Source organism: Schistocerca piceifrons, unplaced genomic scaffold (assembly GCF_021461385.2).
Source record: "Schistocerca piceifrons isolate TAMUIC-IGC-003096 unplaced genomic scaffold, iqSchPice1.1 HiC_scaffold_683, whole genome shotgun sequence".
In the NCBI taxonomy this organism is placed as follows: Eukaryota; Metazoa; Arthropoda; class Insecta; order Orthoptera; family Acrididae; genus Schistocerca; species Schistocerca piceifrons.
In genome coordinates this window covers 1-22,520 of record NW_025728930.1, presented here as the reverse complement: position 1 = coordinate 22,520, position 22,520 = coordinate 1, and the positions used below count along the sequence as shown (strand labels likewise).

The following is a 22,520-nucleotide window of genomic DNA, read 5'->3' as shown; positions in this document are numbered from 1 at the left end:
CTGACTGAAAACGGCCGCATGAAATTATTAAGCTCGGTTTCGATTGCAACAGTTCCAATGAAATACTCACGTACACTAATTGCAGAGGTAGGTAGGAATAAATAAATAAATTCGTTGTTGAATCACTACATTCGGAAAAAAAATATACACTGTATTGTTTAATATCATTTCTTTACACTTCAGAACTGTTACTACTTCAAAAACAAGCAATTTAATTTATCCTTACTTACTCCATGTCCAAGCAAAGAGGCAGAGAGGGGTGAATGTAATGCCTGCAGCAGTTTCAAATGTTTGCACATATAAAACTACTCATAGCGTCACCATAGTCATAAGATATTAATCATTTATGAAATGCCGCAAAATTAATCTGCAGCAAGCTGTGTTGCCATCAGATGGCAATGGCATTGTTTTGACAGTGCTACCTAGTAGTGGTGCAGCCTAAACGAATTAATTACTTCCCCTAAACTTTTCCATCTAGCTTAAATAATGAAGCATTATACTTTCATATGCGTGAAGGAAATATCTCCACATTCTGAATTAAAGAGAACACAAATTTCGTCCGAGCTTTCCAGATCGTGCTCGAGATGAACAGAAAAAAAAAAAAAAAAGAAGTGTTACCTTACCTTCAAGTGTCTTCTGTTCCATCAGCGTCCAATGGGGTAAGTTGCAGTTTTTTGCTGATTATTGCCTTTCCTTAAGAGCCTGCTGACGTGATGTTTGTCCCTCGTGTACAACACCCACGAGTGCATACAGCTTCCTTAGAACATATGATAGTCTGAGCTTGGTCCTTCGGTTGCTCAGCGACAGACAAGGGCGATTGACAATGCTGCCGTATTTCCTAGCACTATGGGCTCCCACGGAGGGAGCAAAGGTAAGAGAAATAATTGATTTTGTGGCTTGCACTGTGGCTGGAAGAAACAGTCATTCAGCAAATCTCATTTGCCGTTTTGACACCGGCCGAGAAAGAGGGCGACTTTCAGGCGGAGAGGGTGGCTCGAAGGCGGTAACCCCGACATGGCCCGCCATCTCCCGGAGGGTGCAGTAACTTAACCCCAGCAACGGCCGGCGCCGCGAGTCGCGATGTCTTCCGCACGAAAAATGCATCGCTTTCTGCAGAAGGCCGTTATTGTGCCTGTCTGCCTGCTAACTCGACGGCCAACAGCGCGTTTCTAAGGAAGCAAGTACATTCACGGCACCATGCTCTTCGCCGAATGCGACAACGTCAAGAGTTCTCGTTCCACTACGATAGCGCGACGCATTACAAATATTCGCCTGTGGCCGAGGAGAAGCATACTTACCTGGCGTAGAGGATACCGTGATCATGAAGGCGGTTCCTCCGGGGTGAGGCTTGTCCATTGCACTTCGGTCGAGCTGACCCCCGCGATTACTCCAAACGCGAGTAACTCGGGCGCATAATTTTTGGTAGTCGGGACTGCGTTCGCGCTGTCCCGGTGCTAATCTCCGTTACAATCAAAGCCTCTCCTCGTGTTGGACGATAAGTACTGACTGTGAGTAATTTACCAGCTTCTCATAACCGATGATGCCTCCACTAGAAGCGACAAAACACACTAGGAAACGGCGTCGAAAGCCAGAGCCAGCGCACTGCTCTTCAACCGCGTGGCACGCGCGCTCGTAATAACAGCGGCAGCCGCGAGATGGCTCAGGCCATCTAACTTGGCTACGATTTCCGTATTAACGGTCGAACGGCCCCTTTTAGCATTCTCTGCCCATAAACGGATTGCGCGCCAAACGTTATTCGGCGGCGCGGCATTCCCTGCAAGCACAGTGACTGCTGTGGCGCGAGCGGGCGTACAGGGGCCATCGGCCAGCCGAACGCTTTGGCGCCTGTGGCATGGTACATGAGGGGCCGGAAGCAAGCGTCTAGCGTAGCGTCTCGGGACTTGCAGACTTGCGGCACTTGAGGAGCTTGTGGGGATGTGAATCGAAGGAAATAACATGACGAGCTGCACCGAAAACGAGAAACATAGATTCTAGCCAACAGCGCCCTGTGCTCCCAGGCGAGGCGGCCACCCATCCAAGCCCAACGTCGGTGATCGGACGAGAACCGGCGTATTTGCACCCCTTTCTTACCCCGCTGCCGTTGGCGAGTGACTGCTGCAACGTGTGCTGGCAAGTCAGCTTCGGATCCTCACTTAACTTCCACACACAGTGAATATCTTCCTGGCCACGACAGTTTCCCGCCGCAGTTGACGTCTACCTGCTCCAAGGAATGGCCTTTCGTCGCAGTGGTTGTGTTTCATCTGACAACTTTGCAGGCAACCTAAAATAACGCTTGGAAATGAGCAATTAAAGCACGAGGAGGACTGACTGAAAACGGCCGCATGAAATTATTAAGCTCGGTTTCGATTGCAACAGTTCCAATGAAATACTCACGTACACTAATTGCAGAGGTAGGTAGGAATAAATAAATAAATTCGTTGTTGAATCACTACATTCGGAAAAAAAATATACACTGTATTGTTTAATATCATTTCTTTACACTTCAGAACTGTTACTACTTCAAAAACAAGCAATTTAATTTATCCTTACTTACTCCATGTCCAAGCAAAGAGGCAGAGAGGGGTGAATGTAATGCCTGCAGCAGTTTCAAATGTTTGCACATATAAAACTACTCATAGCGTCACCATAGTCATAAGATATTAATCATTTATGAAATGCCGCAAAATTAATCTGCAGCAAGCTGTGTTGCCATCAGATGGCAATGGCATTGTTTTGACAGTGCTACCTAGTAGTGGTGCAGCCTAAACGAATTAATTACTTCCCCTAAACTTTTCCATCTAGCTTAAATAATGAAGCATTATACTTTCATATGCGTGAAGGAAATATCTCCACATTCTGAATTAAAGAGAACACAAATTTCGTCCGAGCTTTCCAGATCGTGCTCGAGATGAACAGAAAAAAAAAAAAAAAAGAAGTGTTACCTTACCTTCAAGTGTCTTCTGTTCCATCAGCGTCCAATGGGGTAAGTTGCAGTTTTTTGCTGATTATTGCCTTTCCTTAAGAGCCTGCTGACGTGATGTTTGTCCCTCGTGTACAACACCCACGAGTGCATACAGCTTCCTTAGAACATATGATAGTCTGAGCTTGGTCCTTCGGTTGCTCAGCGACAGACAAGGGCGATTGACAATGCTGCCGTATTTCCTAGCACTATGGGCTCCCACGGAGGGAGCAAAGGTAAGAGAAATAATTGATTTTGTGGCTTGCACTGTGGCTGGAAGAAACAGTCATTCAGCAAATCTCATTTGCCGTTTTGACACCGGCCGAGAAAGAGGGCGACTTTCAGGCGGAGAGGGTGGCTCGAAGGCGGTAACCCCGACATGGCCCGCCATCTCCCGGAGGGTGCAGTAACTTAACCCCAGCAACGGCCGGCGCCGCGAGTCGCGATGTCTTCCGCACGAAAAATGCATCGCTTTCTGCAGAAGGCCGTTATTGTGCCTGTCTGCCTGCTAACTCGACGGCCAACAGCGCGTTTCTAAGGAAGCAAGTACATTCACGGCACCATGCTCTTCGCCGAATGCGACAACGTCAAGAGTTCTCGTTCCACTACGATAGCGCGACGCATTACAAATATTCGCCTGTGGCCGAGGAGAAGCATACTTACCTGGCGTAGAGGATACCGTGATCATGAAGGCGGTTCCTCCGGGGTGAGGCTTGTCCATTGCACTTCGGTCGAGCTGACCCCCGCGATTACTCCAAACGCGAGTAACTCGGGCGCATAATTTTTGGTAGTCGGGACTGCGTTCGCGCTGTCCCGGTGCTAATCTCCGTTACAATCAAAGCCTCTCCTCGTGTTGGACGATAAGTACTGACTGTGAGTAATTTACCAGCTTCTCATAACCGATGATGCCTCCACTAGAAGCGACAAAACACACTAGGAAACGGCGTCGAAAGCCAGAGCCAGCGCACTGCTCTTCAACCGCGTGGCACGCGCGCTCGTAATAACAGCGGCAGCCGCGAGATGGCTCAGGCCATCTAACTTGGCTACGATTTCCGTATTAACGGTCGAACGGCCCCTTTTAGCATTCTCTGCCCATAAACGGATTGCGCGCCAAACGTTATTCGGCGGCGCGGCATTCCCTGCAAGCACAGTGACTGCTGTGGCGCGAGCGGGCGTACAGGGGCCATCGGCCAGCCGAACGCTTTGGCGCCTGTGGCATGGTACATGAGGGGCCGGAAGCAAGCGTCTAGCGTAGCGTCTCGGGACTTGCAGACTTGCGGCACTTGAGGAGCTTGTGGGGATGTGAATCGAAGGAAATAACATGACGAGCTGCACCGAAAACGAGAAACATAGATTCTAGCCAACAGCGCCCTGTGCTCCCAGGCGAGGCGGCCACCCATCCAAGCCCAACGTCGGTGATCGGACGAGAACCGGCGTATTTGCACCCCTTTCTTACCCCGCTGCCGTTGGCGAGTGACTGCTGCAACGTGTGCTGGCAAGTCAGCTTCGGATCCTCACTTAACTTCCACACACAGTGAATATCTTCCTGGCCACGACAGTTTCCCGCCGCAGTTGACGTCTACCTGCTCCAAGGAATGGCCTTTCGTCGCAGTGGTTGTGTTTCATCTGACAACTTTGCAGGCAACCTAAAATAACGCTTGGAAATGAGCAATTAAAGCACGAGGAGGACTGACTGAAAACGGCCGCATGAAATTATTAAGCTCGGTTTCGATTGCAACAGTTCCAATGAAATACTCACGTACACTAATTGCAGAGGTAGGTAGGAATAAATAAATAAATTCGTTGTTGAATCACTACATTCGGAAAAAAAATATACACTGTATTGTTTAATATCATTTCTTTACACTTCAGAACTGTTACTACTTCAAAAACAAGCAATTTAATTTATCCTTACTTACTCCATGTCCAAGCAAAGAGGCAGAGAGGGGTGAATGTAATGCCTGCAGCAGTTTCAAATGTTTGCACATATAAAACTACTCATAGCGTCACCATAGTCATAAGATATTAATCATTTATGAAATGCCGCAAAATTAATCTGCAGCAAGCTGTGTTGCCATCAGATGGCAATGGCATTGTTTTGACAGTGCTACCTAGTAGTGGTGCAGCCTAAACGAATTAATTACTTCCCCTAAACTTTTCCATCTAGCTTAAATAATGAAGCATTATACTTTCATATGCGTGAAGGAAATATCTCCACATTCTGAATTAAAGAGAACACAAATTTCGTCCGAGCTTTCCAGATCGTGCTCGAGATGAACAGAAAAAAAAAAAAAAAAGAAGTGTTACCTTACCTTCAAGTGTCTTCTGTTCCATCAGCGTCCAATGGGGTAAGTTGCAGTTTTTTGCTGATTATTGCCTTTCCTTAAGAGCCTGCTGACGTGATGTTTGTCCCTCGTGTACAACACCCACGAGTGCATACAGCTTCCTTAGAACATCTGATAGTCTGAGCTTGGTCCTTCGGTTGCTCAGCGACAGACAAGGGCGATTGACAATGCTGCCGTATTTCCTAGCACTATGGGCTCCCACGGAGGGAGCAAAGGTAAGAGAAATAATTGATTTTGTGGCTTGCACTGTGGCTGGAAGAAACAGTCATTCAGCAAATCTCATTTGCCGTTTTGACACCGGCCGAGAAAGAGGGCGACTTTCAGGCGGAGAGGGTGGCTCGAAGGCGGTAACCCCGACATGGCCCGCCATCTCCCGGAGGGTGCAGTAACTTAACCCCAGCAACGGCCGGCGCCGCGAGTCGCGATGTCTTCCGCACGAAAAATGCATCGCTTTCTGCAGAAGGCCGTTATTGTGCCTGTCTGCCTGCTAACTCGACGGCCAACAGCGCGTTTCTAAGGAAGCAAGTACATTCACGGCACCATGCTCTTCGCCGAATGCGACAACGTCAAGAGTTCTCGTTCCACTACGATAGCGCGACGCATTACAAATATTCGCCTGTGGCCGAGGAGAAGCATACTTACCTGGCGTAGAGGATACCGTGATCATGAAGGCGGTTCCTCCGGGGTGAGGCTTGTCCATTGCACTTCGGTCGAGCTGACCCCCGCGATTACTCCAAACGCGAGTAACTCGGGCGCATAATTTTTGGTAGTCGGGACTGCGTTCGCGCTGTCCCGGTGCTAATCTCCGTTACAATCAAAGCCTCTCCTCGTGTTGGACGATAAGTACTGACTGTGAGTAATTTACCAGCTTCTCATAACCGATGATGCCTCCACTAGAAGCGACAAAACACACTAGGAAACGGCGTCGAAAGCCAGAGCCAGCGCACTGCTCTTCAACCGCGTGGCACGCGCGCTCGTAATAACAGCGGCAGCCGCGAGATGGCTCAGGCCATCTAACTTGGCTACGATTTCCGTATTAACGGTCGAACGGCCCCTTTTAGCATTCTCTGCCCATAAACGGATTGCGCGCCAAACGTTATTCGGCGGCGCGGCATTCCCTGCAAGCACAGTGACTGCTGTGGCGCGAGCGGGCGTACAGGGGCCATCGGCCAGCCGAACGCTTTGGCGCCTGTGGCATGGTACATGAGGGGCCGGAAGCAAGCGTCTAGCGTAGCGTCTCGGGACTTGCAGACTTGCGGCACTTGAGGAGCTTGTGGGGATGTGAATCGAAGGAAATAACATGACGAGCTGCACCGAAAACGAGAAACATAGATTCTAGCCAACAGCGCCCTGTGCTCCCAGGCGAGGCGGCCACCCATCCAAGCCCAACGTCGGTGATCGGACGAGAACCGGCGTATTTGCACCCCTTTCTTACCCCGCTGCCGTTGGCGAGTGACTGCTGCAACGTGTGCTGGCAAGTCAGCTTCGGATCCTCACTTAACTTCCACACACAGTGAATATCTTCCTGGCCACGACAGTTTCCCGCCGCAGTTGACGTCTACCTGCTCCAAGGAATGGCCTTTCGTCGCAGTGGTTGTGTTTCATCTGACAACTTTGCAGGCAACCTAAAATAACGCTTGGAAATGAGCAATTAAAGCACGAGGAGGACTGACTGAAAACGGCCGCATGAAATTATTAAGCTCGGTTTCGATTGCAACAGTTCCAATGAAATACTCACGTACACTAATTGCAGAGGTAGGTAGGAATAAATAAATAAATTCGTTGTTGAATCACTACATTCGGAAAAAAAATATACACTGTATTGTTTAATATCATTTCTTTACACTTCAGAACTGTTACTACTTCAAAAACAAGCAATTTAATTTATCCTTACTTACTCCATGTCCAAGCAAAGAGGCAGAGAGGGGTGAATGTAATGCCTGCAGCAGTTTCAAATGTTTGCACATATAAAACTACTCATAGCGTCACCATAGTCATAAGATATTAATCATTTATGAAATGCCGCAAAATTAATCTGCAGCAAGCTGTGTTGCCATCAGATGGCAATGGCATTGTTTTGACAGTGCTACCTAGTAGTGGTGCAGCCTAAACGAATTAATTACTTCCCCTAAACTTTTCCATCTAGCTTAAATAATGAAGCATTATACTTTCATATGCGTGAAGGAAATATCTCCACATTCTGAATTAAAGAGAACACAAATTTCGTCCGAGCTTTCCAGATCGTGCTCGAGATGAACAGAAAAAAAAAAAAAAAAGAAGTGTTACCTTACCTTCAAGTGTCTTCTGTTCCATCAGCGTCCAATGGGGTAAGTTGCAGTTTTTTGCTGATTATTGCCTTTCCTTAAGAGCCTGCTGACGTGATGTTTGTCCCTCGTGTACAACACCCACGAGTGCATACAGCTTCCTTAGAACATCTGATAGTCTGAGCTTGGTCCTTCGGTTGCTCAGCGACAGACAAGGGCGATTGACAATGCTGCCGTATTTCCTAGCACTATGGGCTCCCACGGAGGGAGCAAAGGTAAGAGAAATAATTGATTTTGTGGCTTGCACTGTGGCTGGAAGAAACAGTCATTCAGCAAATCTCATTTGCCGTTTTGACACCGGCCGAGAAAGAGGGCGACTTTCAGGCGGAGAGGGTGGCTCGAAGGCGGTAACCCCGACATGGCCCGCCATCTCCCGGAGGGTGCAGTAACTTAACCCCAGCAACGGCCGGCGCCGCGAGTCGCGATGTCTTCCGCACGAAAAATGCATCGCTTTCTGCAGAAGGCCGTTATTGTGCCTGTCTGCCTGCTAACTCGACGGCCAACAGCGCGTTTCTAAGGAAGCAAGTACATTCACGGCACCATGCTCTTCGCCGAATGCGACAACGTCAAGAGTTCTCGTTCCACTACGATAGCGCGACGCATTACAAATATTCGCCTGTGGCCGAGGAGAAGCATACTTACCTGGCGTAGAGGATACCGTGATCATGAAGGCGGTTCCTCCGGGGTGAGGCTTGTCCATTGCACTTCGGTCGAGCTGACCCCCGCGATTACTCCAAATGCGAGTAACTCGGGCGCATAATTTTTGGTAGTCGGGACTGCGTTCGCGCTGTCCCGGTGCTAATCTCCGTTACAATCAAAGCCTCTCCTCGTGTTGGACGATAAGTACTGACTGTGAGTAATTTACCAGCTTCTCATAACCGATGATGCCTCCACTAGAAGCGACAAAACACACTAGGAAACGGCGTCGAAAGCCAGAGCCAGCGCACTGCTCTTCAACCGCGTGGCACGCGCGCTCGTAATAACAGCGGCAGCCGCGAGATGGCTCAGGCCATCTAACTTGGCTACGATTTCCGTATTAACGGTCGAACGGCCCCTTTTAGCATTCTCTGCCCATAAACGGATTGCGCGCCAAACGTTATTCGGCGGCGCGGCATTCCCTGCAAGCACAGTGACTGCTGTGGCGCGAGCGGGCGTACAGGGGCCATCGGCCAGCCGAACGCTTTGGCGCCTGTGGCATGGTACATGAGGGGCCGGAAGCAAGCGTCTAGCGTAGCGTCTCGGGACTTGCAGACTTGCGGCACTTGAGGAGCTTGTGGGGATGTGAATCGAAGGAAATAACATGACGAGCTGCACCGAAAACGAGAAACATAGATTCTAGCCAACAGCGCCCTGTGCTCCCAGGCGAGGCGGCCACCCATCCAAGCCCAACGTCGGTGATCGGACGAGAACCGGCGTATTTGCACCCCTTTCTTACCCCGCTGCCGTTGGCGAGTGACTGCTGCAACGTGTGCTGGCAAGTCAGCTTCGGATCCTCACTTAACTTCCACACACAGTGAATATCTTCCTGGCCACGACAGTTTCCCGCCGCAGTTGACGTCTACCTGCTCCAAGGAATGGCCTTTCGTCGCAGTGGTTGTGTTTCATCTGACAACTTTGCAGGCAACCTAAAATAACGCTTGGAAATGAGCAATTAAAGCACGAGGAGGACTGACTGAAAACGGCCGCATGAAATTATTAAGCTCGGTTTCGATTGCAACAGTTCCAATGAAATACTCACGTACACTAATTGCAGAGGTAGGTAGGAATAAATAAATAAATTCGTTGTTGAATCACTACATTCGGAAAAAAAATATACACTGTATTGTTTAATATCATTTCTTTACACTTCAGAACTGTTACTACTTCAAAAACAAGCAATTTAATTTATCCTTACTTACTCCATGTCCAAGCAAAGAGGCAGAGAGGGGTGAATGTAATGCCTGCAGCAGTTTCAAATGTTTGCACATATAAAACTACTCATAGCGTCACCATAGTCATAAGATATTAATCATTTATGAAATGCCGCAAAATTAATCTGCAGCAAGCTGTGTTGCCATCAGATGGCAATGGCATTGTTTTGACAGTGCTACCTAGTAGTGGTGCAGCCTAAACGAATTAATTACTTCCCCTAAACTTTTCCATCTAGCTTAAATAATGAAGCATTATACTTTCATATGCGTGAAGGAAATATCTCCACATTCTGAATTAAAGAGAACACAAATTTCGTCCGAGCTTTCCAGATCGTGCTCGAGATGAACAGAAAAAAAAAAAAAAAAGAAGTGTTACCTTACCTTCAAGTGTCTTCTGTTCCATCAGCGTCCAATGGGGTAAGTTGCAGTTTTTTGCTGATTATTGCCTTTCCTTAAGAGCCTGCTGACGTGATGTTTGTCCCTCGTGTACAACACCCACGAGTGCATACAGCTTCCTTAGAACATCTGATAGTCTGAGCTTGGTCCTTCGGTTGCTCAGCGACAGACAAGGGCGATTGACAATGCTGCCGTATTTCCTAGCACTATGGGCTCCCACGGAGGGAGCAAAGGTAAGAGAAATAATTGATTTTGTGGCTTGCACTGTGGCTGGAAGAAACAGTCATTCAGCAAATCTCATTTGCCGTTTTGACACCGGCCGAGAAAGAGGGCGACTTTCAGGCGGAGAGGGTGGCTCGAAGGCGGTAACCCCGACATGGCCCGCCATCTCCCGGAGGGTGCAGTAACTTAACCCCAGCAACGGCCGGCGCCGCGAGTCGCGATGTCTTCCGCACGAAAAATGCATCGCTTTCTGCAGAAGGCCGTTATTGTGCCTGTCTGCCTGCTAACTCGACGGCCAACAGCGCGTTTCTAAGGAAGCAAGTACATTCACGGCACCATGCTCTTCGCCGAATGCGACAACGTCAAGAGTTCTCGTTCCACTACGATAGCGCGACGCATTACAAATATTCGCCTGTGGCCGAGGAGAAGCATACTTACCTGGCGTAGAGGATACCGTGATCATGAAGGCGGTTCCTCCGGGGTGAGGCTTGTCCATTGCACTTCGGTCGAGCTGACCCCCGCGATTACTCCAAACGCGAGTAACTCGGGCGCATAATTTTTGGTAGTCGGGACTGCGTTCGCGCTGTCCCGGTGCTAATCTCCGTTACAATCAAAGCCTCTCCTCGTGTTGGACGATAAGTACTGACTGTGAGTAATTTACCAGCTTCTCATAACCGATGATGCCTCCACTAGAAGCGACAAAACACACTAGGAAACGGCGTCGAAAGCCAGAGCCAGCGCACTGCTCTTCAACCGCGTGGCACGCGCGCTCGTAATAACAGCGGCAGCCGCGAGATGGCTCAGGCCATCTAACTTGGCTACGATTTCCGTATTAACGGTCGAACGGCCCCTTTTAGCATTCTCTGCCCATAAACGGATTGCGCGCCAAACGTTATTCGGCGGCGCGGCATTCCCTGCAAGCACAGTGACTGCTGTGGCGCGAGCGGGCGTACAGGGGCCATCGGCCAGCCGAACGCTTTGGCGCCTGTGGCATGGTACATGAGGGGCCGGAAGCAAGCGTCTAGCGTAGCGTCTCGGGACTTGCAGACTTGCGGCACTTGAGGAGCTTGTGGGGATGTGAATCGAAGGAAATAACATGACGAGCTGCACCGAAAACGAGAAACATAGATTCTAGCCAACAGCGCCCTGTGCTCCCAGGCGAGGCGGCCACCCATCCAAGCCCAACGTCGGTGATCGGACGAGAACCGGCGTATTTGCACCCCTTTCTTACCCCGCTGCCGTTGGCGAGTGACTGCTGCAACGTGTGCTGGCAAGTCAGCTTCGGATCCTCACTTAACTTCCACACACAGTGAATATCTTCCTGGCCACGACAGTTTCCCGCCGCAGTTGACGTCTACCTGCTCCAAGGAATGGCCTTTCGTCGCAGTGGTTGTGTTTCATCTGACAACTTTGCAGGCAACCTAAAATAACGCTTGGAAATGAGCAATTAAAGCACGAGGAGGACTGACTGAAAACGGCCGCATGAAATTATTAAGCTCGGTTTCGATTGCAACAGTTCCAATGAAATACTCACGTACACTAATTGCAGAGGTAGGTAGGAATAAATAAATAAATTCGTTGTTGAATCACTACATTCGGAAAAAAAATATACACTGTATTGTTTAATATCATTTCTTTACACTTCAGAACTGTTACTACTTCAAAAACAAGCAATTTAATTTATCCTTACTTACTCCATGTCCAAGCAAAGAGGCAGAGAGGGGTGAATGTAATGCCTGCAGCAGTTTCAAATGTTTGCACATATAAAACTACTCATAGCGTCACCATAGTCATAAGATATTAATCATTTATGAAATGCCGCAAAATTAATCTGCAGCAAGCTGTGTTGCCATCAGATGGCAATGGCATTGTTTTGACAGTGCTACCTAGTAGTGGTGCAGCCTAAACGAATTAATTACTTCCCCTAAACTTTTCCATCTAGCTTAAATAATGAAGCATTATACTTTCATATGCGTGAAGGAAATATCTCCACATTCTGAATTAAAGAGAACACAAATTTCGTCCGAGCTTTCCAGATCGTGCTCGAGATGAACAGAAAAAAAAAAAAAAAAGAAGTGTTACCTTACCTTCAAGTGTCTTCTGTTCCATCAGCGTCCAATGGGGTAAGTTGCAGTTTTTTGCTGATTATTGCCTTTCCTTAAGAGCCTGCTGACGTGATGTTTGTCCCTCGTGTACAACACCCACGAGTGCATACAGCTTCCTTAGAACATCTGATAGTCTGAGCTTGGTCCTTCGGTTGCTCAGCGACAGACAAGGGCGATTGACAATGCTGCCGTATTTCCTAGCACTATGGGCTCCCACGGAGGGAGCAAAGGTAAGAGAAATAATTGATTTTGTGGCTTGCACTGTGGCTGGAAGAAACAGTCATTCAGCAAATCTCATTTGCCGTTTTGACACCGGCCGAGAAAGAGGGCGACTTTCAGGCGGAGAGGGTGGCTCGAAGGCGGTAACCCCGACATGGCCCGCCATCTCCCGGAGGGTGCAGTAACTTAACCCCAGCAACGGCCGGCGCCGCGAGTCGCGATGTCTTCCGCACGAAAAATGCATCGCTTTCTGCAGAAGGCCGTTATTGTGCCTGTCTGCCTGCTAACTCGACGGCCAACAGCGCGTTTCTAAGGAAGCAAGTACATTCACGGCACCATGCTCTTCGCCGAATGCGACAACGTCAAGAGTTCTCGTTCCACTACGATAGCGCGACGCATTACAAATATTCGCCTGTGGCCGAGGAGAAGCATACTTACCTGGCGTAGAGGATACCGTGATCATGAAGGCGGTTCCTCCGGGGTGAGGCTTGTCCATTGCACTTCGGTCGAGCTGACCCCCGCGATTACTCCAAACGCGAGTAACTCGGGCGCATAATTTTTGGTAGTCGGGACTGCGTTCGCGCTGTCCCGGTGCTAATCTCCGTTACAATCAAAGCCTCTCCTCGTGTTGGACGATAAGTACTGACTGTGAGTAATTTACCAGCTTCTCATAACCGATGATGCCTCCACTAGAAGCGACAAAACACACTAGGAAACGGCGTCGAAAGCCAGAGCCAGCGCACTGCTCTTCAACCGCGTGGCACGCGCGCTCGTAATAACAGCGGCAGCCGCGAGATGGCTCAGGCCATCTAACTTGGCTACGATTTCCGTATTAACGGTCGAACGGCCCCTTTTAGCATTCTCTGCCCATAAACGGATTGCGCGCCAAACGTTATTCGGCGGCGCGGCATTCCCTGCAAGCACAGTGACTGCTGTGGCGCGAGCGGGCGTACAGGGGCCATCGGCCAGCCGAACGCTTTGGCGCCTGTGGCATGGTACATGAGGGGCCGGAAGCAAGCGTCTAGCGTAGCGTCTCGGGACTTGCAGACTTGCGGCACTTGAGGAGCTTGTGGGGATGTGAATCGAAGGAAATAACATGACGAGCTGCACCGAAAACGAGAAACATAGATTCTAGCCAACAGCGCCCTGTGCTCCCAGGCGAGGCGGCCACCCATCCAAGCCCAACGTCGGTGATCGGACGAGAACCGGCGTATTTGCACCCCTTTCTTACCCCGCTGCCGTTGGCGAGTGACTGCTGCAACGTGTGCTGGCAAGTCAGCTTCGGATCCTCACTTAACTTCCACACACAGTGAATATCTTCCTGGCCACGACAGTTTCCCGCCGCAGTTGACGTCTACCTGCTCCAAGGAATGGCCTTTCGTCGCAGTGGTTGTGTTTCATCTGACAACTTTGCAGGCAACCTAAAATAACGCTTGGAAATGAGCAATTAAAGCACGAGGAGGACTGACTGAAAACGGCCGCATGAAATTATTAAGCTCGGTTTCGATTGCAACAGTTCCAATGAAATACTCACGTACACTAATTGCAGAGGTAGGTAGGAATAAATAAATAAATTCGTTGTTGAATCACTACATTCGGAAAAAAAATATACACTGTATTGTTTAATATCATTTCTTTACACTTCAGAACTGTTACTACTTCAAAAACAAGCAATTTAATTTATCCTTACTTACTCCATGTCCAAGCAAAGAGGCAGAGAGGGGTGAATGTAATGCCTGCAGCAGTTTCAAATGTTTGCACATATAAAACTACTCATAGCGTCACCATAGTCATAAGATATTAATCATTTATGAAATGCCGCAAAATTAATCTGCAGCAAGCTGTGTTGCCATCAGATGGCAATGGCATTGTTTTGACAGTGCTACCTAGTAGTGGTGCAGCCTAAACGAATTAATTACTTCCCCTAAACTTTTCCATCTAGCTTAAATAATGAAGCATTATACTTTCATATGCGTGAAGGAAATATCTCCACATTCTGAATTAAAGAGAACACAAATTTCGTCCGAGCTTTCCAGATCGTGCTCGAGATGAACAGAAAAAAAAAAAAAAAAGAAGTGTTACCTTACCTTCAAGTGTCTTCTGTTCCATCAGCGTCCAATGGGGTAAGTTGCAGTTTTTTGCTGATTATTGCCTTTCCTTAAGAGCCTGCTGACGTGATGTTTGTCCCTCGTGTACAACACCCACGAGTGCATACAGCTTCCTTAGAACATCTGATAGTCTGAGCTTGGTCCTTCGGTTGCTCAGCGACAGACAAGGGCGATTGACAATGCTGCCGTATTTCCTAGCACTATGGGCTCCCACGGAGGGAGCAAAGGTAAGAGAAATAATTGATTTTGTGGCTTGCACTGTGGCTGGAAGAAACAGTCATTCAGCAAATCTCATTTGCCGTTTTGACACCGGCCGAGAAAGAGGGCGACTTTCAGGCGGAGAGGGTGGCTCGAAGGCGGTAACCCCGACATGGCCCGCCATCTCCCGGAGGGTGCAGTAACTTAACCCCAGCAACGGCCGGCGCCGCGAGTCGCGATGTCTTCCGCACGAAAAATGCATCGCTTTCTGCAGAAGGCCGTTATTGTGCCTGTCTGCCTGCTAACTCGACGGCCAACAGCGCGTTTCTAAGGAAGCAAGTACATTCACGGCACCATGCTCTTCGCCGAATGCGACAACGTCAAGAGTTCTCGTTCCACTACGATAGCGCGACGCATTACAAATATTCGCCTGTGGCCGAGGAGAAGCATACTTACCTGGCGTAGAGGATACCGTGATCATGAAGGCGGTTCCTCCGGGGTGAGGCTTGTCCATTGCACTTCGGTCGAGCTGACCCCCGCGATTACTCCAAACGCGAGTAACTCGGGCGCATAATTTTTGGTAGTCGGGACTGCGTTCGCGCTGTCCCGGTGCTAATCTCCGTTACAATCAAAGCCTCTCCTCGTGTTGGACGATAAGTACTGACTGTGAGTAATTTACCAGCTTCTCATAACCGATGATGCCTCCACTAGAAGCGACAAAACACACTAGGAAACGGCGTCGAAAGCCAGAGCCAGCGCACTGCTCTTCAACCGCGTGGCACGCGCGCTCGTAATAACAGCGGCAGCCGCGAGATGGCTCAGGCCATCTAACTTGGCTACGATTTCCGTATTAACGGTCGAACGGCCCCTTTTAGCATTCTCTGCCCATAAACGGATTGCGCGCCAAACGTTATTCGGCGGCGCGGCATTCCCTGCAAGCACAGTGACTGCTGTGGCGCGAGCGGGCGTACAGGGGCCATCGGCCAGCCGAACGCTTTGGCGCCTGTGGCATGGTACATGAGGGGCCGGAAGCAAGCGTCTAGCGTAGCGTCTCGGGACTTGCAGACTTGCGGCACTTGAGGAGCTTGTGGGGATGTGAATCGAAGGAAATAACATGACGAGCTGCACCGAAAACGAGAAACATAGATTCTAGCCAACAGCGCCCTGTGCTCCCAGGCGAGGCGGCCACCCATCCAAGCCCAACGTCGGTGATCGGACGAGAACCGGCGTATTTGCACCCCTTTCTTACCCCGCTGCCGTTGGCGAGTGACTGCTGCAACGTGTGCTGGCAAGTCAGCTTCGGATCCTCACTTAACTTCCACACACAGTGAATATCTTCCTGGCCACGACAGTTTCCCGCCGCAGTTGACGTCTACCTGCTCCAAGGAATGGCCTTTCGTCGCAGTGGTTGTGTTTCATCTGACAACTTTGCAGGCAACCTAAAATAACGCTTGGAAATGAGCAATTAAAGCACGAGGAGGACTGACTGAAAACGGCCGCATGAAATTATTAAGCTCGGTTTCGATTGCAACAGTTCCAATGAAATACTCACGTACACTAATTGCAGAGGTAGGTAGGAATAAATAAATAAATTCGTTGTTGAATCACTACATTCGGAAAAAAAATATACACTGTATTGTTTAATATCATTTCTTTACACTTCAGAACTGTTACTACTTCAAAAACAAGCAATTTAATTTATCCTTACTTACTCCATGTCCAAGCAAAGAGGCAGAGAGGGGTGAATGTAATGCCTGCAGCAGTTTCAAATGTTTGCACATATAAAACTACTCATAGCGTCACCATAGTCATAAGATATTAATCATTTATGAAATGCCGCAAAATTAATCTGCAGCAAGCTGTGTTGCCATCAGATGGCAATGGCATTGTTTTGACAGTGCTACCTAGTAGTGGTGCAGCCTAAACGAATTAATTACTTCCCCTAAACTTTTCCATCTAGCTTAAATAATGAAGCATTATACTTTCATATGCGTGAAGGAAATATCTCCACATTCTGAATTAAAGAGAACACAAATTTCGTCCGAGCTTTCCAGATCGTGCTCGAGATGAACAGAAAAAAAAAAAAAAAAGAAGTGTTACCTTACCTTCAAGTGTCTTCTGTTCCATCAGCGTCCAATGGGGTAAGTTGCAGTTTTTTGCTGATTATTGCCTTTCCTTAAGAGCCTGCTGACGTGATGTTTGTCCCTCGTGTACAACACCCACGAGTGCATACAGCTTCCTTAGAACATCTGATAGTCTGAGCTTGGTCCTTCGGTTGCTCAGCGACAGACAAGGGCGATTGACAATGCTGCCGTATTTCCTAGCACTATGGGCTCCCACGGAGGGAGCAAAGGTAAGAGAAATAATTGATTTTGTGGCTTGCACTGTGGCTGGAAGAAACAGTCATTCAGCAAATCTCATTTGCCGTTTTGACACCGGCCGAGAAAGAGGGCGACTTTCAGGCGGAGAGGGTGGCTCGAAGGCGGTAACCCCGACATGGCCCGCCATCTCCCGGAGGGTGCAGTAACTTAACCCCAGCAACGGCCGGCGCCGCGAGTCGCGATGTCTTCCGCACGAAAAATGCATCGCTTTCTGCAGAAGGCCGTTATTGTGCCTGTCTGCCTGCTAACTCGACGGCCAACAGCGCGTTTCTAAGGAAGCAAGTACATTCACGGCACCATGCTCTTCGCCGAATGCGACAACGTCAAGAGTTCTCGTTCCACTACGATAGCGCGACGCATTACAAATATTCGCCTGTGGCCGAGGAGAAGCATACTTACCTGGCGTAGAGGATACCGTGATCATGAAGGCGGTTCCTCCGGGGTGAGGCTTGTCCATTGCACTTCGGTCGAGCTGACCCCCGCGATTACTCCAAACGCGAGTAACTCGGGCGCATAATTTTTGGTAGTCGGGACTGCGTTCGCGCTGTCCCGGTGCTAATCTCCGTTACAATCAAAGCCTCTCCTCGTGTTGGACGATAAGTACTGACTGTGAGTAATTTACCAGCTTCTCATAACCGATGATGCCTCCACTAGAAGCGACAAAACACACTAGGAAACGGCGTCGAAAGCCAGAGCCAGCGCACTGCTCTTCAACCGCGTGGCACGCGCGCTCGTAATAACAGCGGCAGCCGCGAGATGGCTCAGGCCATCTAACTTGGCTACGATTTCCGTATTAACGGTCGAACGGCCCCTTTTAGCATTCTCTGCCCATAAACGGATTGCGCGCCAAACGTTATTCGGCGGCGCGGCATTCCCTGCAAGCACAGTGACTGCTGTGGCGCGAGCGGGCGTACAGGGGCCATCGGCCAGCCGAACGCTTTGGCGCCTGTGGCATGGTACATGAGGGGCCGGAAGCAAGCGTCTAGCGTAGCGTCTCGGGACTTGCAGACTTGCGGCACTTGAGGAGCTTGTGGGGATGTGAATCGAAGGAAATAACATGACGAGCTGCACCGAAAACGAGAAACATAGATTCTAGCCAACAGCGCCCTGTGCTCCCAGGCGAGGCGGCCACCCATCCAAGCCCAACGTCGGTGATCGGACGAGAACCGGCGTATTTGCACCCCTTTCTTACCCCGCTGCCGTTGGCGAGTGACTGCTGCAACGTGTGCTGGCAAGTCAGCTTCGGATCCTCACTTAACTTCCACACACAGTGAATATCTTCCTGGCCACGACAGTTTCCCGCCGCAGTTGACGTCTACCTGCTCCAAGGAATGGCCTTTCGTCGCAGTGGTTGTGTTTCATCTGACAACTTTGCAGGCAACCTAAAATAACGCTTGGAAATGAGCAATTAAAGCACGAGGAGGACTGACTGAAAACGGCCGCATGAAATTATTAAGCTCGGTTTCGATTGCAACAGTTCCAATGAAATACTCACGTACACTAATTGCAGAGGTAGGTAGGAATAAATAAATAAATTCGTTGTTGAATCACTACATTCGGAAAAAAAATATACACTGTATTGTTTAATATCATTTCTTTACACTTCAGAACTGTTACTACTTCAAAAACAAGCAATTTAATTTATCCTTACTTACTCCATGTCCAAGCAAAGAGGCAGAGAGGGGTGAATGTAATGCCTGCAGCAGTTTCAAATGTTTGCACATATAAAACTACTCATAGCGTCACCATAGTCATAAGATATTAATCATTTATGAAATGCCGCAAAATTAATCTGCAGCAAGCTGTGTTGCCATCAGATGGCAATGGCATTGTTTTGACAGTGCTACCTAGTAGTGGTGCAGCCTAAACGAATTAATTACTTCCCCTAAACTTTTCCATCTAGCTTAAATAATGAAGCATTATACTTTCATATGCGTGAAGGAAATATCTCCACATTCTGAATTAAAGAGAACACAAATTTCGTCCGAGCTTTCCAGATCGTGCTCGAGATGAACAGAAAAAAAAAAAAAAAAGAAGTGTTACCTTACCTTCAAGTGTCTTCTGTTCCATCAGCGTCCAATGGGGTAAGTTGCAGTTTTTTGCTGATTATTGCCTTTCCTTAAGAGCCTGCTGACGTGATGTTTGTCCCTCGTGTACAACACCCACGAGTGCATACAGCTTCCTTAGAACATCTGATAGTCTGAGCTTGGTCCTTCGGTTGCTCAGCGACAGACAAGGGCGATTGACAATGCTGCCGTATTTCCTAGCACTATGGGCTCCCACGGAGGGAGCAAAGGTAAGAGAAATAATTGATTTTGTGGCTTGCACTGTGGCTGGAAGAAACAGTCATTCAGCAAATCTCATTTGCCGTTTTGACACCGGCCGAGAAAGAGGGCGACTTTCAGGCGGAGAGGGTGGCTCGAAGGCGGTAACCCCGACATGGCCCGCCATCTCCCGGAGGGTGCAGTAACTTAACCCCAGCAACGGCCGGCGCCGCGAGTCGCGATGTCTTCCGCACGAAAAATGCATCGCTTTCTGCAGAAGGCCGTTATTGTGCCTGTCTGCCTGCTAACTCGACGGCCAACAGCGCGTTTCTAAGGAAGCAAGTACATTCACGGCACCATGCTCTTCGCCGAATGCGACAACGTCAAGAGTTCTCGTTCCACTACGATAGCGCGACGCATTACAAATATTCGCCTGTGGCCGAGGAGAAGCATACTTACCTGGCGTAGAGGATACCGTGATCATGAAGGCGGTTCCTCCGGGGTGAGGCTTGTCCATTGCACTTCGGTCGAGCTGACCCCCGCGATTACTCCAAACGCGAGTAACTCGGGCGCATAATTTTTGGTAGTCGGGACTGCGTTCGCGCTGTCCCGGTGCTAATCTCCGTTACAATCAAAGCCTCTCCTCGTGTTGGACGATAAGTACTGACTGTGAGTAATTTACCAGCTTCTCATAACCGATGATGCCTCCACTAGAAGCGACAAAACACACTAGGAAACGGCGTCGAAAGCCAGAGCCAGCGCACTGCTCTTCAACCGCGTGGCACGCGCGCTCGTAATAACAGCGGCAGCCGCGAGATGGCTCAGGCCATCTAACTTGGCTACGATTTCCGTATTAACGGTCGAACGGCCCCTTTTAGCATTCTCTGCCCATAAACGGATTGCGCGCCAAACGTTATTCGGCGGCGCGGCATTCCCTGCAAGCACAGTGACTGCTGTGGCGCGAGCGGGCGTACAGGGGCCATCGGCCAGCCGAACGCTTTGGCGCCTGTGGCATGGTACATGAGGGGCCGGAAGCAAGCGTCTAGCGTAGCGTCTCGGGACTTGCAGACTTGCGGCACTTGAGGAGCTTGTGGGGATGTGAATCGAAGGAAATAACATGACGAGCTGCACCGAAAACGAGAAACATAGATTCTAGCCAACAGCGCCCTGTGCTCCCAGGCGAGGCGGCCACCCATCCAAGCCCAACGTCGGTGATCGGACGAGAACCGGCGTATTTGCACCCCTTTCTTACCCCGCTGCCGTTGGCGAGTGACTGCTGCAACGTGTGCTGGCAAGTCAGCTTCGGATCCTCACTTAACTTCCACACACAGTGAATATCTTCCTGGCCACGACAGTTTCCCGCCGCAGTTGACGTCTACCTGCTCCAAGGAATGGCCTTTCGTCGCAGTGGTTGTGTTTCATCTGACAACTTTGCAGGCAACCTAAAATAACGCTTGGAAATGAGCAATTAAAGCACGAGGAGGACTGACTGAAAACGGCCGCATGAAATTATTAAGCTCGGTTTCGATTGCAACAGTTCCAATGAAATACTCACGTACACTAATTGCAGAGGTAGGTAGGAATAAATAAATAAATTCGTTGTTGAATCACTACATTCGGAAAAAAAATATACACTGTATTGTTTAATATCATTTCTTTACACTTCAGAACTGTTACTACTTCAAAAACAAGCAATTTAATTTATCCTTACTTACTCCATGTCCAAGCAAAGAGGCAGAGAGGGGTGAATGTAATGCCTGCAGCAGTTTCAAATGTTTGCACATATAAAACTACTCATAGCGTCACCATAGTCATAAGATATTAATCATTTATGAAATGCCGCAAAATTAATCTGCAGCAAGCTGTGTTGCCATCAGATGGCAATGGCATTGTTTTGACAGTGCTACCTAGTAGTGGTGCAGCCTAAACGAATTAATTACTTCCCCTAAACTTTTCCATCTAGCTTAAATAATGAAGCATTATACTTTCATATGCGTGAAGGAAATATCTCCACATTCTGAATTAAAGAGAACACAAATTTCGTCCGAGCTTTCCAGATCGTGCTCGAGATGAACAGAAAAAAAAAAAAAAAAGAAGTGTTACCTTACCTTCAAGTGTCTTCTGTTCCATCAGCGTCCAATGGGGTAAGTTGCAGTTTTTTGCTGATTATTGCCTTTCCTTAAGAGCCTGCTGACGTGATGTTTGTCCCTCGTGTACAACACCCACGAGTGCATACAGCTTCCTTAGAACATCTGATAGTCTGAGCTTGGTCCTTCGGTTGCTCAGCGACAGACAAGGGCGATTGACAATGCTGCCGTATTTCCTAGCACTATGGGCTCCCACGGAGGGAGCAAAGGTAAGAGAAATAATTGATTTTGTGGCTTGCACTGTGGCTGGAAGAAACAGTCATTCAGCAAATCTCATTTGCCGTTTTGACACCGGCCGAGAAAGAGGGCGACTTTCAGGCGGAGAGGGTGGCTCGAAGGCGGTAACCCCGACATGGCCCGCCATCTCCCGGAGGGTGCAGTAACTTAACCCCAGCAACGGCCGGCGCCGCGAGTCGCGATGTCTTCCGCACGAAAAATGCATCGCTTTCTGCAGAAGGCCGTTATTGTGCCTGTCTGCCTGCTAACTCGACGGCCAACAGCGCGTTTCTAAGGAAGCAAGTACATTCACGGCACCATGCTCTTCGCCGAATGCGACAACGTCAAGAGTTCTCGTTCCACTACGATAGCGCGACGCATTACAAATATTCGCCTGTGGCCGAGGAGAAGCATACTTACCTGGCGTAGAGGATACCGTGATCATGAAGGCGGTTCCTCCGGGGTGAGGCTTGTCCATTGCACTTCGGTCGAGCTGACCCCCGCGATTACTCCAAACGCGAGTAACTCGGGCGCATAATTTTTGGTAGTCGGGACTGCGTTCGCGCTGTCCCGGTGCTAATCTCCGTTACAATCAAAGCCTCTCCTCGTGTTGGACGATAAGTACTGACTGTGAGTAATTTACCAGCTTCTCATAACCGATGATGCCTCCACTAGAAGCGACAAAACACACTAGGAAACGGCGTCGAAAGCCAGAGCCAGCGCACT

At 49.1% G+C, this 22,520-nt stretch overlaps 10 non-coding genes across 10 annotated transcripts; all 10 read left to right on the top strand.

The window, feature by feature from the left end:
- Positions 1-1,290: 1,290 nt before the first annotated feature.
- Positions 1,291-1,452, top strand: LOC124767418. Its single transcript, XR_007012951.1, has one exon. It is a non-coding gene; the product is annotated as a U1 spliceosomal RNA (small nuclear RNA).
- Positions 1,453-3,614: 2,162 nt separating this feature from the next.
- LOC124767417 lies at positions 3,615-3,776 on the top strand. The gene has a single exon (XR_007012950.1). It is a non-coding gene; the product is annotated as a U1 spliceosomal RNA (small nuclear RNA).
- A 2,162-nt stretch (positions 3,777-5,938) lies between these two features.
- Positions 5,939-6,100, top strand: LOC124767415. Its single transcript, XR_007012949.1, has one exon. It is a non-coding gene; the product is annotated as a U1 spliceosomal RNA (small nuclear RNA).
- A 2,162-nt stretch (positions 6,101-8,262) lies between these two features.
- LOC124767412 lies at positions 8,263-8,424 on the top strand. Its single transcript, XR_007012946.1, has one exon. It is a non-coding gene; the product is annotated as a U1 spliceosomal RNA (small nuclear RNA).
- A 2,162-nt stretch (positions 8,425-10,586) lies between these two features.
- LOC124767414 lies at positions 10,587-10,748 on the top strand. The gene has a single exon (XR_007012948.1). It is a non-coding gene; the product is annotated as a U1 spliceosomal RNA (small nuclear RNA).
- A 2,162-nt stretch (positions 10,749-12,910) lies between these two features.
- LOC124767413 lies at positions 12,911-13,072 on the top strand. Its single transcript, XR_007012947.1, has one exon. It is a non-coding gene; the product is annotated as a U1 spliceosomal RNA (small nuclear RNA).
- A 2,162-nt stretch (positions 13,073-15,234) lies between these two features.
- LOC124767434 lies at positions 15,235-15,396 on the top strand. The gene has a single exon (XR_007012966.1). It is a non-coding gene; the product is annotated as a U1 spliceosomal RNA (small nuclear RNA).
- A 2,162-nt stretch (positions 15,397-17,558) lies between these two features.
- LOC124767433 lies at positions 17,559-17,720 on the top strand. The gene has a single exon (XR_007012965.1). It is a non-coding gene; the product is annotated as a U1 spliceosomal RNA (small nuclear RNA).
- Positions 17,721-19,882: 2,162 nt separating this feature from the next.
- On the top strand, positions 19,883-20,044 carry LOC124767432. Its single transcript, XR_007012964.1, has one exon. It is a non-coding gene; the product is annotated as a U1 spliceosomal RNA (small nuclear RNA).
- A 2,162-nt stretch (positions 20,045-22,206) lies between these two features.
- On the top strand, positions 22,207-22,368 carry LOC124767424. Its single transcript, XR_007012957.1, has one exon. It is a non-coding gene; the product is annotated as a U1 spliceosomal RNA (small nuclear RNA).
- Positions 22,369-22,520: the final 152 nt, after the last annotated feature.